The sequence below is a fragment of the Hyperoodon ampullatus genome, assembly GCF_949752795.1.
Source record: "Hyperoodon ampullatus genome assembly, chromosome: 2".
Classification (NCBI taxonomy): Eukaryota; Metazoa; Chordata; class Mammalia; order Artiodactyla; family Ziphiidae; genus Hyperoodon; species Hyperoodon ampullatus.
Genome location: NC_136915.1, coordinates 47033519 through 47047495, shown reverse-complemented (window position 1 = coordinate 47047495; position 13977 = coordinate 47033519).

The window sequence follows — 13977 nt, the reverse complement described above, 5'->3', positions numbered from 1 at the left end:
TGATGTCACCATGTCTGTTGTCCCCATTCAACTCTGGCTCTTTACAGCAAGGACCACGTCTGATTCAGCCCCATGGCCCAGCATTGAGCTTGGCACATAAGACAGGCTCAGTTTTGGTTGTTGAACTGAGTAAACTCACAGCAGGGACGTGGCTACGTTAGTCCCAAACAGGTGACTCCATCACCAGGTCCACAAGGGCTGAGGTTGGGGCCAGGTCTGCCACCTAGGGAACTTTGCAGGCTCAACCAGAGAGCATGGGCTTTCTTTCCACCTCCTCTCCAGCCTTAGACCAAATCCCCAAATCTGCGGCTAGGAAACTGAGGCCCAGGTAGGGAAACAGAGGCAAGAGAGCAGGAACTTGCCCAAGGTCAAGCAATGAATCAATGACAGATAGAAACTCGAACCCCACCTCCAGCCCCTTGGGCCAGTGTTCTCTGCCCTTGGGGCTGCCTCCTTTGCTAAGTTCACTTCTGTTAAGTCCAGGAAGACCACAGGCCTACCAGTCATTCACTCAGCATTTATCGAGCACCGGCCAAGTGCCAAGCATAGTGCCAAGCTCTGGGACTACTGTGCAGAACAGAATAGACCCTGCCCGGGCCTTCAGGGAGCTCACAGTCTAGAGCATGCAGAGCAGGTCATGCAGGACCTCGTGGGCCACAGTGGGGACTTTGGAAGACCAATGGGAAGCTCTCGGAGGTTTAAGCTGGCAGAGCTGGCTACTCCACCCTCCACACTGTTCACACTCATTCTGTGTTAGTGACCTTTCCCCAGCCCAGTGGGGAGGAGAGGATGGCTGTCCCTGGGGCTCAGGACGTGTCCTTGGCCACGCCTCTTCAGCAAGCCACTGCTGAGGCCAGGCCTGGCAGTCCCCCAGGATCGTGGCTCTGGCTGGTTTGATCTTTATTCAATTACAGCTTTGAATCTTGTGGAACACCCCTGCCTACTGGGCAGCTGGGAGGATAACTCTCTGCCACACAGCTGAAGCAGCAGGAGCTCCTTAGGGGAGCACTGCAGAGTAAAAGCCTTAATGACCCCATAATCGGAGTAATGAAGATGAATCGCACCTTGTGCTGCCTGCCGAGCCAACATCAGGTGCTAGAAACTCCTGTTTAGCCAGCATGAGCTAGGCATGTTAAAGATCATGAAAACAGGTAAGATTTTTCAGTTATAGGTTTTTAGAATCTCAGTATTGAAAAGAACCTTAATCATCACCTCTTCCAGCCTCTCCATCTAAATCAGAGCTCCTCTCAACAGTGAGTGTTCTGAAAGGAGTATGTAAACCACTTGCATGCCTCTGGCAGACAGGCAGCTCACTATGTATTGATGGAATCAATACATTCTTAACAGTCTAAGTTTTCTGAGTTTGTCCTTTTATTGAGCTGAAACCTTCTTTTATGTAATTTCTATGTCTTGATTCAAGTTCACCTTTGCCACATAGAACACAGACCCTAACAAGCAAGGTGACCTTGATCAAGTCACTTTGCTCTGGCTCCCTTTCTCACTTTATGTTGTGGCACCTATTACAGTGTTTGAATTCTTCAGAAGGTGGCTGGCTACTCTGCCCGCAGCCTGGCTGAGCTCTGGCCTGGCCTCTAGCTGCCAGTGCCCACCCTGGAGCCTGCACAGAGCGGGTGCCAGCAGCTGAAAGCAGAACGGAACAGGTCTTCTCCCGTCTCTAATCAGGCCCCGAGGGAGCACCCTGTGTAGATGGTGGTGGCTGGATGCCAAATTAAGTGAAATATCTCCTTTTCTCAGGCTGTTAACGTTTTTTCTTGTTTAAGGAAGGGGAGGATAATGACATTTAACACTTTACAACTCAGCAGTAAAATGAGCAGATGGAAACAGATCCCCAGCATCATGGGCATGCTTCCAGCAAGAAACCCTCCCTGGCTCTGGCTCTGGCGCTGCGGGGCTGAAGTTACTGGCAAGGTTTGCTGAGGGGGTGAGGGACACCACCTGCTGGCTCCTGCCCTGGCTCCTCCCCCAGGCAGCCTCTCCAGGCTGCACATCGGTAGTACCGGCCCCCCCGCAAGTCCTGCTTCCCGCCTCTGCTCACCCTGTTCCACTTACCTGAAGTAACTTTCCTACCCCCCCCGGGTCTGTTTGGACTATGACCTCTCTAGTTTGGAGATGAGGAGGAGAAGCAGAGGGGGGTGTTCTTGGAGACAGTGGTGAGCAAAAACTCCTGTGGAGCTGTGGAAAAGCTCCAGCTGGCCTCTAGATGGCCACAGAAGAACAATTTGAGCAGTGAATATTCCCACAGGGAGGTTAAAAAAAAATCGTCATCATTATCAGCATCAAAACTATTTACTGAGAACTTGTCATGGACCAGTCCCTGTGGCCCATGTTTCACACGCCTCACCTCATTTAACCTTCACAAGCCCAGGAGCTATGTATCAGCACTGTCTCCATTTTACAGATGAGGAAACTGAGGCTCAGCGAGGTTCAATAACTTGCCTGAGTTCCTCCCACACTGCCTTGATTTTTTTTTTCTTTTGCGGTACGTGGGCCTCTCACCGCTGTGGTCTCTCCCGCTGCGGCCTCTCCCGCTGCGGAGCACAGGCTCTGGACGCGCAGGCCCAGAGGCCATGGCTCACGGGCCTAGCCGCTCCGCAGCATGTGGGATCCTCCCGGACCAGGGCACGAACCCGTGTCCCCTGCATCGGCAGGTGGACTCTCAACCACTGCGCCACCAGGGAAGCCCTGATTTTTAAAAAATATTTATTTTATTTATTTTTGGCTGCGTCGGGTCTTAGTTGCTCAGGCTCTTCGTGGTGGCGTGTGGGCTTCTCTCTAGTTGTGGCTCGCATGCTCAGTAGTTGTGGCACGCAGTCTTAGTTGCCCCGCGGCATGTGGGATCTTAGTTCCCTGACCAGGGATTGAACCCACGTCCCCTGCATTGGAAAGTGGATTCTTAACCACTGGGCCACCAGGGAAGTCCTCCCCCACCTAACACACTGCCTTGAATGGCAGACAGGCTAAAGAGTACTAACGAATGGCTTTTTAACTATTTGGGGTTTAGATTAGTTTCTCTTCTACCACATATGTTGCTCTATAAACTGCACACTTAAAAAATCTGAATGCACTTTTCATATTTATGTTCCCAAACCAGTCTATAGCTCTATGCTGGGGCTTGTTCTATTTTGGCATGTAAATTTTTTCATTAAATTGCAGCTCCTCTGTGAGTTTTATTTGTCATCCACAAAGTAAAAGAAACAAACCTAAGAACCCCTACCATGGTGGAGAGCTACTGCTTCCATCTGCCCAGTGCCCCTCCCTGCTGGGAATAGAACCTCTCCTTCCTGGGCTACTAAGCACTCCTTCCCCACTCTGAGTGGTGGCAGAGGGCTGCCAATCATAATACCCCACCCCCTGACTGCAAATGCAGACATGTGATCCAGGTTGGGCCAATCAGAGTCCTTCCCAGAAAGTTTTCCAACTGGATGCAAGGGACAGAAGATGCTCTCTGGGGACTTCCCTGGTGGCGCAGGTTAAGAATCCGCCTGCCAAAGCAGGGGACATGGGTTTGAGCTCTGGTCCGGGAAGATCCCACATGCCGCGGAGCAACTAAGCCTGTGTACCACAACTACTGAGTCTGAGCTCTAGAGCCTGCGAGCCACAACTACTGAGCCTGAGCGCCACAACTACTGAAGCCCGTGCACCTAGAGTGGGTGCTCCGCAACAAGAGAAGCCACTGCAATGAGAAGCCCGCGCACCTCAACCAAGAGTAGCCCCCGCTCGCTGCAACTAGAGAAAGCCCGCGTGCAGCAGCAAAGACCCAATGCAGCCAAAGAAAGAAAGAAAGAAGGGAAGGAAGAAAGAAGTTGCTCTCTGTCTGTCTGTCTACTGGAACAGCTATTAGCTACTGTCCCTGTTAGGATTAGGCTTAGCTGTGGGCATCAAAGACCTGAAAACAGTATCTTAAACAAGATGGTGTGTGTTTATCTTGCAAGGCCAGCTCAAGTATCACCTCAGTGCCTGCCATGCCCCCTCTCTGCTCACCTACCTGGTACCCACTAATGTCATCCTACTGCAAGTTCCTGACACTCTCCACCTGGCTGGAAGCACTGGGTAGCTGACACCCCTGGGAGCAGCCTTCAACCAGTGGGGAATGGAAACTGGATAAATACCTGAACCTCATAAACAGGGGTGGGTGGGGGGATAAGATAATTTGGAGGAATGTGGGATTGAGACCCAGTGGCCCATAGCTGTAAGCTGCCTGTTCATTATCACACACTGTATTCATTTCTGGCCCTTCTTTCTCTCATTTCCCTGCTCTCCTACCAGTGTTTCCTGAGATCACCTCCCAAAGAAACTGCTTGCCCTCAAATCCTTGACTCGGGGCCTGCTTCTAGGGAAGCCCAACTTTAGAAACCCTGAAGTCCTCCCTCATCCCAAGAGAAGGACTCTGCCACCTCCCAGTACTTGCATGGCAACTTGTTTGTACCTCTAATACAGTACATCATGGCCTACCTTGTTGTATTTATTAAGTATAAAATAGGAAGGAATAAGCATTTATTGAGTACCAGTCCCTGTCCCAGGTGTCTTGTGCTCATTCATTCATTTATTCACTAATTAATTCATTCACCAAATCTTTATTGAGCATTTATAATGTGCCAGACAATGATTTAGGCCAGGCGTTGGCAAACTGTGGCCCACAAGCCCAAATTAGGGCCACTGCCTGTTTTTGTAAATAAAGTTTTCTTGAAACACAGCTGCGCTCATTGTTTACATATTTTTATGGCTGCTTTCATGTTATAACAACAGAGTTGAGTAGTTGTGACAGAGATGACATGGCCTGCAAAGCCTAAAATATTTCCTGTCTGGCCCTTTGCAGAAAAAGTTTGGTGCCCCTTGGAATAGGCACTGGGGCTCCTGCAGTGAACAAAACAAACAAAAATCCTGCCTTCCTGGATGGAGCTTGCATTCTAATGGGGTCGACTTGACCTGGGGTCGAGTCAGGTGGTAGAGGGGGAATGTAACACAATAAACCAAAACCTAGATATTTAGTATGTTAAATGATGATAAATGCTACGGAGAAAAAAAAGTAAGGAGAGAGAGAGTATCAGGAGTGCTGGGGAGCAGGGATGGGGATTGTGGTGAAAATTAGGGTGTCAGGAAGTCCTGGCTGTGAATGTGACACTGGAGCAAAGACCTGAAGGAGGTGAAGGAGTGAGCCATGTGGACATGGTGGGGAAGAGCCATCAGGTAGTGGAGCAGCAGACAGGAGCGCCGTACTGGAGTATTAACAATAGTTCATCCAATATCGAGCGCTATGTACCAGGTGCCCTTCAAGTGCTTTACATACATAATCTCATTTAATTACTTAAAAGTCATCATCTCATTACACATTTAATCTTACAAAAGAATGATCTGAATATATTTCTATTCTTAATATTAATACAGAGCTTTCCGTTTACAAAGTTCTGTAATGTTTTTCATTTGCTCTTCATAGTATTTCAAGGAGGTTACTGACCCCATTGTAGTGCAGCCAAAGACCAAAAAGGTCAAGTCCTTTGCCCCAGGTCACACAGCTAGTAAATGCTGGCTCTGGAAAGCAAACCCCTCTCTGTTTGGATCCAGATGCTGCCTTCTTCTCTCTAAGCCACCAGCCTTGGAAGGCGTCAACTCTACCTGGTCCACTCACACTTAACTCAACTCTGTACCAAAAAGAAAAGGCAAAGGCTTGTTGGAAAGAACTCAATTCCCATCATCCTTCCAGATGAGGGTGACCAGGTGAACTGCTGGCGTCACACTCAGACCTCACAGACGTGATTCTTCCCTCTGTCCTGGGGCATCTGCATTGTGCCCCAGACTGCTGGCTATGCCACTGCTCTGCAGCACTAACCCAAAGCAGGGGCTCAAAAGGGAGTTGTTGGTCGACAGAGTAACTGTTGCTGAGAGTTTTGTTTCATTGCATGTTTAGCAAGCCTTTCTTATGAATTGAGGGAATTATTTAGAAAGACACTATTTCAGCAAATATGTACCGAGATTTACTATGTACAAAACTTTTCTACATAGTAAACAGATTTACTAGGGCAGGGCTAGAGATGAACAGGACATGGGCCCTCCCCTCTGGAAGCTCGCAGTCTATGGGGGTGAGGAGATAAATGTTTTGCATGTGCTACATGTGCTACATGACCAACTCTGTGCCTGGCATTGTGCCAGCCAGGGCACTTTCACCATTAAAAATAATTGTAATAAGGGCTTCCCTAGTGGCACAGTGGTTAAAAATCCTCCTGCCAATGCAGGGGACATGGGTTCGAGCCTGGGTCCAGGAAGATCCCACATGGCGCGGAGGAGCTAAGCCCGTGCGCCACAACTACTGAGCCCGTGTGCCACAACTACTGAAGCCCGTATGCCTAGAGCCTGTGCTCCACAACAAGAGAAGCCACCACAATGAGAAGCCCGCACACTGCAACTAAAGAGTAGCCCCCGCTCGCCGCCACTAGAGAAAGCCCGCGCACAGCAACGACGACCCAACACAGCCAAAAATAAAATAAATAAATTTATTTTTAAAATAATAGTAATAATTGTAACAATAGCAAACATTATTGAACCCTGGCTATGTGCCAGGCACTGTGCTAAGCCCTGTACCTGGGCTAACTCCTTGTATCTCACCTCAACTCCATGGGGGAGATGTCACTACTATCCTCAGGATGAGGCATCTGAGCCTCAGGGAGGCTGAGTATCTCACCCACAGGCACACGGTAAGTGGGTGACAAAGTGAGGATTTGCACTCAGGTCTGTTTGCCCCACCGCGTGTACACACTCATGTGACACACCTGAAAGACAGAATGGGCCAGAGGAGAGACACAGAAAAAATGTCGAGGGGTCTCAAGAGAGGGGGAGGCCCTGCCAGAGGGGACTTGAAGGGAGGGTTCCTCAAGAGGATGCCATTGTGGTGGTCGCCAAACAGTGGGCCTCCAGCAGAGGGGATCCAGTCAGACAGGAAGAGTCTGTTTGGGTGACTGCTCCCACAACTTTGGATATATGTTTGATACAAATAACATTGGAGGCTCTGAGTGGGGAGATCAGGCTGTGCATCAAACAGACCTGGAGATGAATCCTTTCTCTCCCTGTTACTAGTTGTCTTGACCACGCACAAGCTAACCAACCTTTCCAAGCCTTGGTTGCCTTATCTGTAAAATGGACATAACAGTGATATTTGTACTGCGTGGGGTTTTATTGTAAGAACTTAATCAGACATGGGTGTAAGGTGTTTAATATAGCCCATGGCACATAGCAAGGGCTCTACAAATGTGAAAAATGATGATGATGGTGACGTCTGGTGCCACACTCTTCAATTCTGAGGAATCTTGATTTAAAAAAAGAGGCCCCTTGGGCTTCCCTGCTGGCGCAGTGGTTGAGAGTCTCCCTGCTGATGCAGGGGACACGGGTTCGTGCCCTGGTCCGGGAAGATCCCACATGCCGCGGAGCAGCTGAGCCCGTGCGCCATGGCCGCTGAGCCTGCGCATCCGGAGCCTGTGCTCCGCAAAGGGAGAGGCCGCAACAGTGAGAGGCCCGCGTACCACAAAAAAAAAAAAAGAAAAAAAAAGAGCGCCCCCCCTCCACTCTGGCCTCTAATCATCCTAGACTTGGACAGTAAATAAATGAACGAGGGGAATTCTGGGCCCAGGGGGAAGAGGCTCCCTGGAGAGAGAAGGACATTGGCATCCCGCACTGCAGCCAGAGAGGGGAGTCTGAAAGAAACAGAGGCGGCAGCAGAAGGATGGCTGTCTCCTTATGGTGGCCGAGGGCAGCCCTAGGGTCCCCGGAGTTGGAATGGGCTGGAAGAATGAGCCAGGTGCTTTCAGTTACATCTCTCATGAACCCTTCACAACAGCCTTACGTGGTGTTCTGTGTTACTGATGAAGAAACAAGGAAGCAAGAGGCCCAAGGTTGCACAGCTGGGAACTGGCTGGGCAGGATTCCCAGGCAAGGCCACCCTCCCATCTCCAGTCCGGTCTGTCTGGCTGGGCTAACAGCATAGGGAGTGGGCTCAGGAGTCCAACAGGTGGACTGTCCCAGTGGTTCTCTGGAGTCTGTCCCCTCCTCTCCCCCACCGCCCCAGTCTGGGCCATTACGGGAGTCTCCCATCCAGCCTCTCTCCCCATCCTCTTCCTCCAGTCTCAGTTCACACCTCACTCAGGCAAAGAAACACAACTGACCACGCCCTTCCCTGGTGTAAAATCCTTCCATTGCCCACAGAACTGCCTCTCACACTGGCCAGCGCCCTCGGCAGAGGAGGCAACCATCTTCCTGGAGTGACAATTACACTTGTTTTCCAAATATAACAAATATATGTTGTAGAGTGGAATGCAAAATGCCCAGGGATTTTTCTCAGAAGAGGAGCTGTTTTGGGTTAAAGCCTCAAAACAGATGTGTGTATGTTGGCGGGGGTGGAGCAGGAGAAGTATCATTCTTCACAGAAAAAGTTTCACTGGCCTCAAAGATGAGAAACTGGCAGTCTGGTCCAGCAGGCCCTGGCACAGTGGTGCCCACTGCTTTTCCAGTTGTGCTTCCCTGATGCCTGGGTGTGATCTGTGCTCCAGCCAGGACTATCTTGAAGCCTTTTTCCTTACTTACTGTCCCTCTGACTGAATGTCTTCCTATATTTTTTAGCCTGGAAAGTTCCTAGTTATCATTTAAGGTCCAATTTCATGCCCCCTCCTCCGAGAAGCCCTCCCTGATCCCACCCCCTCCTTGCAATGCTGCTCCCTCAGCATCTTGCTCTCCCCTCTTCATAACGTCTTACCACAGGCTGCCATGACCACCACTTTGAGAGACAGCCTCTTCAGGAGGTTATGAGCAAGTTGAGGTCAGGGAGTTCACCGTGAACTCAGCCTTTTGTTCATTCAGCACACACTTGGAGCCTCTCTGTGCCAGGCCATGGGTCTGGTATGCATGGACAACTCAACCTGTCCTTGGAGGAGCTCCGATCTGAGAGAGAGACAAACCATCCATTCATTTATTGATTGATATATTAAAACAAGCAAAAAGCAAAACCTTTTGTTGAGCCCTGACTGGGCCAGGCCCTGTGCTCAGGGCTGTGCCAGCCCCCAAGAGACGCCCAGTCTGGCCAGCAGCCGGTGGAAACCACTAACAGCATGGTGGGTCCCCAGGGCTGTGGGGCACCAAGGCAAGTGTGCGATCCTTTGCTTTTGCTTTGTTGTAGATGACAACGAGTGAATGAATGAATTTTTCTTTTTCTTTTTTTCTGTTTTAGGGAACTTGTGAGGTTTTAACCATGAATGGACTCTCTAAATCAAGGCACCCAATTAATGACTGATCCATTAATTGATTGAAACGTCACCCCGGAAGTTGCTAGCAGAGAAAGGGCTATATTCTGGTCTCCACCACCGTGGACTTTCTCAATGGGGAGCAAATCTACTCTGACCAGGGCTGGCTGGAGTGGACCCTGCAGCTCCCGGCTGCAGAGCCTCCGGTAAACTCCCGGTAAAAGGCAGCAGTTCTGGCCTGCCTCCCAAGAGGGTCATGAACATTAATTAGTTACCATTGGTAAAGTGCTCTGAAGATGTGGGGATGTTTAAACACTGCGAGTCATTAGGCCTCTCCACACCACTATGCTCTACAGCCGGCAACTGCTAATTGAGAAATAATTAACACCTCAGGGTGCAGAGGATGGATGCCTGGCTTTTCCAGGATTGGAAAGGATGTAATAAAGTACACGAGCAGCAGGAAGAAATATAAGGCTACTTTGGATCCCGAAATATACTGGAGATTATTCAACTTCTGCCCCCAGAGAAGCATGGGGACTGTTGCCCCAGTAAAACCTTTGGGACTGCATTCCTTGGGAAAGCCCCGAGCACAGTGCTGGGCTGCAGAGGCTGTGATGCTCTTAGAGCAAAAGAGCTCAGGTCCAGCCCAGGTCTGCCTGGCCTTCTAGCTGGTGAGCAGATGCCAGTTGTGGAACTCACCAAGCTGTATTTTCCTCAGCTGTTAAGACTGGGATGATGACATATGTCTACCATCCCCCCACCTGGCACCGGGTTGTCTGATGCCCTTCCTCTAGGTCAGCAGATCTAGCTCAGGCTTCACGTTAGGATCACTGGGGACTGTAAAGTACCAGCATTGTGGGGTTGGGACTGGGGGCACAGGGTGATTCCCAGTTCAGTCAAAGTTGAGAACCACTGGTTTGGTTTGTGTATCAGGCACCGGGTTGTCTGATGCCCTTCCTCTAGGTCAGCAGATCTAGCTCAGGCTTCACGTTAGGATCACTGGGGACTGTAAAGTACCAGCATTGTGGGGTTGGGACTGGGGGCACAGGGTGATTCCCAGTTCAGTCAAAGTTGAGAACCACTGGTTTGGTTTGTGTATCAGGCACTGTGTTGGGAGCTGTGGGAAATAAAGCTGTAAATCTTACCACACCCCGTTTTTCCCTCACACCGGCTCCTTATTTCCTGATTCTGTGGCTGTGAGTTGTCCTGGACATTTCACTCCACTCCCACTGCCATTCTTGTGTTAGCTAAACCCCACTCATCTTTCAGGCTCAGCTTGAAGCTCACCTCCTCAGGGAAGCCCTCCTTCCCTGTGCTCCCACAGAACTGTTCTCAGCCCCCATTACACCACTGATCGCACAGTGTTTTTCCTGGCAGATTCTGGCAGGCTGAGAGCTTCTTGGGGCCAATAGCAGAATCACCAGTGTCTTGCACTGGGTCTGGTAGATTTTAGGTGCTGAATAAACTATAGCTGTTATCAGTTAGGTAGAGTTATATGATATGCAGCTCTCGCTCAGGACATTGGCACTTCTTCCCTGTGTCTGAAACATACTTCCCCCAGATATCTGCAAGGTTCTCTCAACTCCTTCAGGTCTTTGCTAAAATGTCACCTTCTCCACCAGGCTTTCCCTGATCCTTCTATTTTAAATGGCAACCAGTCGACCTCCAACCCTTTCCCTTCCCTAATTGATTTTTCTCCATAGCATTTAACAACATCTGACTAACGGATCCTGTCATTATATAAAATTTTGATAACTTGTTCACGATGTCAGTTTTTGTATTTTTTAAAAATTTTAATTGCATTAAAATACCACTTATCTTAAGTTCTTTGGCCTTCCCTTAATTTTATTGTATTGGATTATTGACTAGAATGTAAGCTATACTGAATGCCGGGAACTTTGTCTATTTTGTTCACTATTCCCAGCTTCTACAAGCGGTTGGTACGTGGTAGCTGCTCAAAAAATATTTTGTGAAAGTTTGATTTAGTGTCTTAAAGATTAAATAAAGGTGTCTTATTCCAATTGTTTAAAAAAATTTTAATTTATTTAAATTGATAGCCTGTAAAATCATAGGGTAGATTCGAAACCGCATGGCTTACTGTTGTCATGGTTACACTATAGCCAGTGGTTCTCCTATTCAGAGAGTGGGGCGGGCCCTGGCAGTGGGCGGGAACACCAGACTCAAAACCTAGGCCCGAGGCCTTGATCATAGAGTTACACCTCCCTCAATCCTAGAGGGCACTTCCGGGACGGTGATTTACTTATTGCTGCCAACCTATGAGCCCATTCTCTCTCCTTGCCTGAGTTTCCGGCAAGCAATTCACGGGCGTCTAGAGTGGGGTGGGGCCAGTCCCCGTGAGCGCGGCATTGTGATTGGCGGGAAGGACAGGAGGCGGGGCTTGGTGCAGGCACGCCCCTGGCGCAGGCGCGGTGGCCCGGCGTGGCGGTGCTTGCGGGGTCGGCGTTCGCCGGGACTACGGTTGGTGATCGTGGGTGACAGTGAGGGCTGGGGGCTGAGGGACGGGCTGAGGGACGGGCTGAGGGAGGTGCTGCGGAATGAAGAGAGGGCTCGGTTCTGGGCGCGGAGACCGAGGACCGTGGTGTCCGTTTTCCCACGTGCATCTCGTCCTTGGATTGGGGCGGGGTCACCATCACAAACTCTTGAATAATTCTCGACTCCTAGTCTGTTTCCTCCGTTGTGAAATTGCAGGACTTCCTTCCTTGTCTGCCTTGGGTCGTTGTGACTAGGAACTTGTTAGAAATACAGGTTCTCTGCCCACACCCCAGACTTATTGAATCAGAAAATCAGGGGATGAGGCCCCACCATCAGTGTTTTAACAAGCCCTCCAGGTGATTCTGATGCTTGCTTAAATTTCAGAACCACTGGGCTACCGTAATGTAGCAAGCTGTACTGAGGGCCTTCTCAACCCAACCTGAGAAAGTAAGGGAAAGAAAGGAGGGGGTGGACTTGAGAGAAATCTTGGAGACAGACTCAGTTGCTTGAGGAGGAGTCAGGGGTGAAGGAGTTTCTGGCTTGGGCCACGGGCCTGAGGTGGGACTTTAAGTGATGGCTCCAGGTGTCAACCACGTGTGCCTTGCCTCCAGGCCTGCACTTTTCCACGCAGTCACATTAGGGCTCTGTGGCTGTGCCTCCCAGCCGTTTTCAGGTCATAGGCCACATAGGAAATGATAATATTTGTACAGTGCCCAGGGGAAATGGATGAAGCTGCTTGAGGTTGGAGGAGACCAGCTGGAGGACTGAGGCTGCTGAAAGCTGGAGGGAACCACCTGGGGGGATTTGAGCTTCCCAGAGCTGAGGGGAATTAGTAACCTGTTCTCAGCATACTGCAGAAGAGCTTTGTCCCATGGGATTTGCTGAAGATTAGGGGTGCTCACTGAATTTGGCAACATAAATCAAGAACCTTGAAAGAGTTTATACCCGTTGACTCAGTAATTCCATTCCTGAAGATCTCTCCCAAATATATAAGAAAAGAAAGCCTTCTGTTGTAGATTACATACAACAGAGAAAATTAACAACTCTCTGGAGAATCGTTTTTGATCTAGTCAGTCAATGAAATGCTGTACTGCCCTTAGGAATGTGTGAATATTTTGTAAAATCATAAAGAAACCTACATGCTCATTCATGAGACAATTGTCTAGTAAGCCCCTGCTCTGTGCTGAGTGGTGAGCGAGTTAGCTCCACAGAGCTGACTGCCTGGGGGAAGACCCAGCCGAAGGAGCAGTAACTCCAAAGAGTGATTGGTGTTTGATAGGGGATCAGGGGCTGCTACAGGAGAAGCTGGCCTTTGGGATATGGGGAGTGGGTCAGGAAAGGCATCCTGGAAGACAGGGTGGCACTCCTAAGGCCTGGAGGATGAGTAGATGTTGGTACGCAAAGGGAACTGTGTTTTAATAATGAGTGTGCTGAAGCTGGAGCACAGAGAGGGCACTGGTGAGAGGAGGCCAGAGGGGACCAGCAGCTAGCTCACATGGGGCCATGTGCACTGTGAAGGTCAGAAGCTTAGACCTGATTCTAAGGGTAGTAGGAAGCTGTTGGAGGATTTTAAGCAAGAAAAGCTGTTGCTGTATGTGTTTTGGAAGTATCTCCTGTGGCTACAGCGTGGAGAATGGATTGGAGGAAGGTGGGCCTGGAAGCTGGGAGCCCAAGTGAAGAGGCTGTTGCAGTAGCCCAGGTGAGAGATGATGGTGGCCTGGACCTGGGTGGAGGCTGTGGAGGTGGAGAGAAGGAACAGAATCAAAAGCAAGTGAAGCAGTAGGAATCACAGGGCCAGAGGGGTTGGTGAAGGTGGGCACCACAGAGAGAGCTCAGAGTGGATGAACCTGCCTTTCTGTTTTGGACAAAGGGTGGCTTGCACTACCATTCAGAGTGACAGGCAGCGCTGGACGGGGGCAGGCTTGAGGGGGAAGATGCCGAGCTCCCTGTGGGGTGCTGAGTGTGAAGTACTCATGCAGTGTGTTCTCTAGGAGGCAGTGGAATGGGTAGATGTGAAGCTTAAGAGGCACAACGTACAGAATGGAGATGTTGACTCGGAGCCATGAGCATGTGGCCTGACCAGGGACTGTGTGCTGTGAGGGGGGAAGAGACATTAAGGACATTGAAGGCATGGGTGGGGTAGGGGCTCGTGGGCAAAAACAGGGCTTGCAGAAGAGACAAGGGATCGTCAGTAGTGGTTGTCTCTGGGCTGAGAGATTATAGTTGATTTCCTTTCTTTTTG